This window comes from Macrobrachium nipponense, chromosome 16 (assembly GCF_015104395.2).
Source record: "Macrobrachium nipponense isolate FS-2020 chromosome 16, ASM1510439v2, whole genome shotgun sequence".
Lineage (NCBI taxonomy): Eukaryota > Metazoa > Arthropoda > Malacostraca > Decapoda > Palaemonidae > Macrobrachium > Macrobrachium nipponense.
In genome coordinates this window covers 32,490,329-32,496,201 of record NC_087209.1, presented here as the reverse complement: position 1 = coordinate 32,496,201, position 5,873 = coordinate 32,490,329, and positions in this window count along the sequence as shown.

Below are 5,873 nucleotides of genomic sequence, written 5' to 3'. Positions count from 1 at the left end.
CCCACTGTCCCGCACCTGGGACGGGTTCCCAAACCCGCCTCCCCACGGGGCCGTTTCCCAACCCGCCCCCCTCCCCCCCATCCCGCACCCTGGGGCAGTTCCCAACCCGCCTCCCCTCGGGCGGGTTCCCAACCCGGCCTCCCCACCGTCCCGCACCGGGCGGTTTCCCAACCCCCGCCTCCCACCCACGGGCGGTTCCCAACACCCCTCCACCGTCCCACACCTGGGCGGTTCCCAACCCGCCTCCCCACGAGCGGTTTCCCAACCTGCCTCCCCACCGTCCCCCACCACCTGGGCGGTTCCCAACCAGCCTCCCCACCCTCCCGCACCCAGGGCGGTTTCCCCAACCCGCCTCCCCATGGGCGGTTTAACCAACCCGCCTCCCACCGTCCCCTGCACCTGGGCGGTTCCCAACCCGCCTCCCCAACCGGTCCCGGCACCGGGCAGTTCCCCAACCCGCCCCCCACCGTCCCGCACCTGGGCGGTTCCCCAACCCGCCTCTCCCACCCCACCTTAACCGACACCTGGGCGGTTTCCCAAACCCGTCACACCCCACTGTCCCGCAACCGGGGGCGGTTCCCAAACCCGTCTCCCCACCGTCCCGCACCTGGGCGTTCCCCAACCCCGCCATCCCCACCGTCCCGCACCCTGGGCAGTTCCCAACCCGGCCTCCCCCACCGTCCCGCAACATGGGCGGTTCCCAACCCGCCTCCCCCACCGTCCCGCAACCTGGGCGGTTTCCCAACCCGTCTCCCCACCCCTCCCGCCACCCATGGGCGGTTTCCCAACCCGTTCCCCACCCGCCCCACCTGGGCCGGTTCCCAACCCGGCCTCCCCACCGTCCCGCAACCCTGGGAGGTTCCCAACCCGCCCTCCCCCACCGTCCCGCACCTGGGGGCCGGTTCCCAAACCCGCCTCCCCAACCGTCCCGCAACCGGGTGGTTCCCAAACCCGTTCCCCACCGGCCCGCACCCTGGGCGGTTAACCACCCCGCCCTCCCCACCGTCCCGAACCTGGGCCGGTTCCCAAACCCGCCTCCCTACCGTCCCGCACCTGGGCGGTTCCCAACCCGCCTCACCACTGTCCCCGCACCGGGCGGTTCCCAAACCCGATCCCCACCATCCCGCACCGGGGGGTTCCCAAACCCGCCTCCCCACCGTCCCGCACCTGGGTGGTTCCCAAACCCAGTCTCCCCACCGTCCCGCCACCCTGGGCGGGTTCCCAACCCGGCATCCTCATGTCCCGCCACCGGGCGGTTCCCAAACCCAACCTCCCCAATGGTCCCGCCACCTGGGGGCGGTTCCCCAACCCGACTCCCCACCCTCCCGCACCTGGGCGGTTCCCAAACCCGCCTCTCCACCGTCCTGCACCGGGTGGTTTCAAAACCCGTCTCCCCCAAGTCCCGCACTGGGCGGTTCCCAACAACACCCCCCCGTCCCGCCACCTGGGCGGTTCCCAAACCCGTTCTCCCCACCGTCCCGCACCTGAGAGGTTCCCCAACCCGCCCTCCCCCACCGGTTCCCCCGCACCTTGAGTATTCCCCAACCCGCCTCCCCCACCGTTCCCGCCACCTGGGCCGGTTCCCAATCCCACCTCCCCACCACCCGGCAACCCTGGGCGGTTCCCAACCCGCCCTCCCACCGTTCCCGCACCTGGGCGGTCCCAAACCACCTCCCCACTGTTCCCACACCTGGGAGGTTCCCAACCCTGCCTCCCCACGGTTCCCGCCACCCTGGGCGGTTCCCAACTCGCCTCCCCACGGGCGGTTCCCAACCCGCCTCCCCACCGCCCGCCACCGGGGCGGTTCCCAAACCCGCCCTCCCCACCGTCCCGGCAATGGGCGGTTCCCAAAACCCGCCTCCCCACCGTTCCCGCAACCTGGGCGGTTCCCAACCGTCTCCCCACATCCCGCAACCTGGGCGGTTCCCAAAACCCGCCTCCCCACCTTCCCCGCCACCTGGGCGATTCCCAACCAATGGCCTCCCCACCGTCCCACCGCACCTGGGGCGGCGCCCAACCCGATCCCCCAACCGTCCCGCACCTGGGCGTTCCCAAACCCGCCTCCCCAACGGGCGGTTCCCAACCCGCCTCCCCACGTCCCGCCCCTGGGCGGTTCCCAACCCGTATCCCCCGTCCCACCACCGGGCCGGTTCCCAAACAGCCTCCCCACCCACCCGCACAACTGGGCGGTTCCCAACCCGTCTCCCCTCCGTCTCGAACCTGGGCGGTTCCCAACCCCGCCACCCACCACGGGCGGTTCCCAACCCGCCTCAACCACGGGCGGTTTCCAACGCCCTCCACCCGGGCGATTCCAAACCCGTTCCCCAACCGTCCCGCCACCCTGGGCGGTTCCCCAACCCGTCCTCCCCACCGTCCCGCACCGGGCGGTTCCCAATCGCCTCCCTTCCCCAAGGGCGGTTCCCAACCCGCCTCCCCAAACGTCCCGCACTGGGCGGGTCCCAACCCGTCCTCCCCACTGTCCCGCACCCTGGGGGCGGTTCCCAACCCGTCTCCCCCACCACCTCCCGCCCCACCTGGGCGGTTCCCACCAAAACCCCGGCCTCCCAACGGGCGGTTCCCAACCGCCCTTCCCATCGGGCGGTCCCAAACCGCCTCCCAAACGGGCGGTTCCTAAACCCGCCCTCCCCAACGTCCCGCACCTGGGAGGTTCCCAACCCGCCCCCTCCCCACCGTCCCGCACCCGGGAGGTTCCCAAAACACCCGTCTTCCCCAAACCGTCCACACATGGGCGGGGTTCCCAACCCTTCTCCCCACCGTCCGCACCTGGTAGGTTCCCAAAAGCCTCCCCACCGTCCCGAAACCCCTGGGCGGTTCCCAACCGGCCCTCCCCACGTCCCGCCACCCTGGGCGGTTTCCCAAACCTAGCCTCCCCACCGCCCCCCCACCTGGGCGGTTCCCAACAGGCCCTCCCCACCGTCCCGAACCGGGCGGCGGCCAACCCGCCCCCTCCCACCGTCCCATCCCTCGGTACCCAAACCCGCCTCCCACCGGCCCGCCAACCTGGGCGGTTTCCCAACCTTCCTCCCACGTCCCGCCCCGGGTGGTTCCCCAACCGGCCCGCCCCCCCACCGCGGTTCCCAAACCCAACCCACCTCCCCCACCGTCCCCACCCCCCCCTGGGCGGTTCCAACCCGCCCTCCCCACCGACCCACCCCATTGGGCGGTTCCCAACCCGCCTCCCCACCGACCCACCCCTGGGCGGTTCCCAACCGCCTCCCCACCGTCCCGCACCTGGGCGGTTCCCAACCCGCCTCCCCACGGGCGGTTCCCAACCCGCCTCTCCACCGTCCCGCACCTGGGCGGTTCCCAACCCGCACCTCCACCCCACGAGCAGTTCCCAACCCTGCCTCCCACAAGTTGTTCGGGCCAACCTTGGCGGTTCCCAACCCCCTTCCACCGTCGCACCTGGGCGGTTCCAACCCGCCTCCCCATGGGCGGTTCCCAACCCACCTCCCTGGGCGGTTTCCCAACTCCGCCTCCCAGCGTCCCGCCTGGGAGGTTCCCAACCGCGTCTCCCCACCGTCGCACCTGGTAGGTTTCCAACCCGCTCCACGTCCCGCACCTGGGGCGGTTCCCACCTGCTCCCCACCGTCCCGGCACCTGGGCGGTTCCCAACTCGCCTCCCCCCTCCACCGTCCCCCACCTGGGCGGTTCCCAACCCGTCTCTCCCCACCGTCCCGCACCGCCTGGGCGGTTCCCACCCGCCTCCCCACCGTCCCGCACCTGGGCGGTTCCCAACCCGCCTCCCCACCGTCCCGCACCTGGGCGGTTCCAACCAACCTCCTCCCCACCGTCCCTCCGCCCCTGGGTGGTTCCCAACCCGCCTCCCACCGCCGGCGGTTCCCAACCCACCTCCCCACCGTCCCACCCACCTGGGCGGTTCCCAACCCGCCTCCCCACGACACCCACCCCCGGGCGGTTCCAACCCGCACCTCCACCACCGACCCACCCCTGGGCGGTTCCCAACCCGCCTCCCACCGTCCCCGCACCAGGGCGGTTCCCAACCGCCTCCCCACGGGCGTTCCCAACCCGCCTCTCCACCGTCCCACACCTGGGCGGTTCCCAACCCGCCTCCCCACGAGCAGTTCCCAACCCGCCTCCCACCGCCCCGTCCGTCCCGCCACCCCAGTCGCCCCTGGTTCCCAACCCGCCTCCCCACCGTCCCGCCCGCCCCTGGGCGGTTCCCAACCCGCCTCCCACCGTCCCGCCCCTGGGCGGTTCCCAACCCAAACCCGCCTCCCACCGACCCCCCCCTGGGTGGTTCCCAACCCACCTCCCCACCGTCCCGCCCCTGGGCGGCGGTTCCCAAACCCGCCCCTGTGCCCCTGGGCGGTTCCCAACCCGCCTCCCCACCGTCCCCAAGAGAGCATCTTTTCGAGATGCCTCTGATCCACTTGACACCTCTGCTTAACTTTAGATCAAGAATATGCCACTCAATCCTCTCAGGAGCTTCTGGGGATTCCATGAATCCTATGCTTTACCCCGGTCTTCGAGGAATACTTCTGATTTTCCTGACTAATCCAGGAATCCTTTTTATTTTCCTGCCCCTTTCCAGGATTCATAAAAACATTACGAAAACTTTTTAACATACCTACTTTCCTACAATTTCAATTTCCTTCAACCATTAACAAAGAAAAGTTATTTCAAAATAAACATACAACTTTCCATACCATAACAAATTGGCTCCTCAATTTTCAGGATCTGATTCGCCTTCGTGAAGCCAGTGCAGACTTCATCCCGCCATTCCCTGAAGGCGGATCGTTCCTTCTGCAGTCAGCGTTGCCGCCGTCACTACACTCAGTTTGGGTAAATGACTAAACGTCAGTGTTGCCAATGCAGTTGCATCCACATAATTTGCCAACATAATTGTCATAGTTGACTATCAGTAGGAGATGGATGTTCAATTTGACTTCAGATATTGTGATACATATATAATCTTGTTTAAGGATTAAAATGAAAATATATATGCACATTTTGTATATATTTTATTTATGGTAGCCTTTTCATTATCAAAGCTTAATCACCAAAAGTTAGAGCAAAATTATAAAATGTGGTGTTCTTTACTATAAAAGTCTGCAATTTACACTTGTCTGTCTGTATATCCCCTGGAGGTTCTTCAGATCCCAAAGCAATTCCTTCTTTGCTCCTCGCAGCTGTCGAACCTCATCGTTCAAGCTGGTCGTTCCGTTCGCCCTGGCCACCAGCTTTCCTCTCCAGCGACTTGACACGACCATCTCGTTCTTCCAGCTTCGATGTCAGCTCGTTCCTCTTGAGTTCCTCCGCTTGAAGTTCACACTGGATTCACACTATTCCTTCCAGAGGTCTTCCACTTCCTTCTGCTGGCGCTAGAACCTGAGCTCAAGGTCTTTCCTTTTGGATTCACGCTGCTGTTTCTCCCTCTTCCTCTTAATCGTTCTCCTTTAGAAACAACGTTTCAGCTTCGAGTGAGTGGGCCCTGTCTTGATGTAACTGTTGCATATCTTCATAGTAGTCTAGAGTGATGTAACTGAATTTTTATCCTGTTCAAGTTTACCTGGTGTTCTCTCTGGAACTGTATGGCGTTTCGCAAGGCCGCAATTCTTTCGTTCAGTTCCTTTCCTTGCTCGGTTCTTAGGCTCCAACATCAGTCATCCTGAACTTCACCAGTGAATTTACCGCTACAAGATGACTATTCCTGCGTTAGATTTCTCTCAGTATTTCGCAGAAGATCTCGACCACAACATCCCAACAACAGCTGCTGCCAAGGCCATATTTTCTTCAAACTGAAATCCATATCTGAAGTATATTCTTATACGTTTACTCTCCTCTCTCTCGATTTTTCATAGATTTTCTATGTTTCACGGAAGATATTT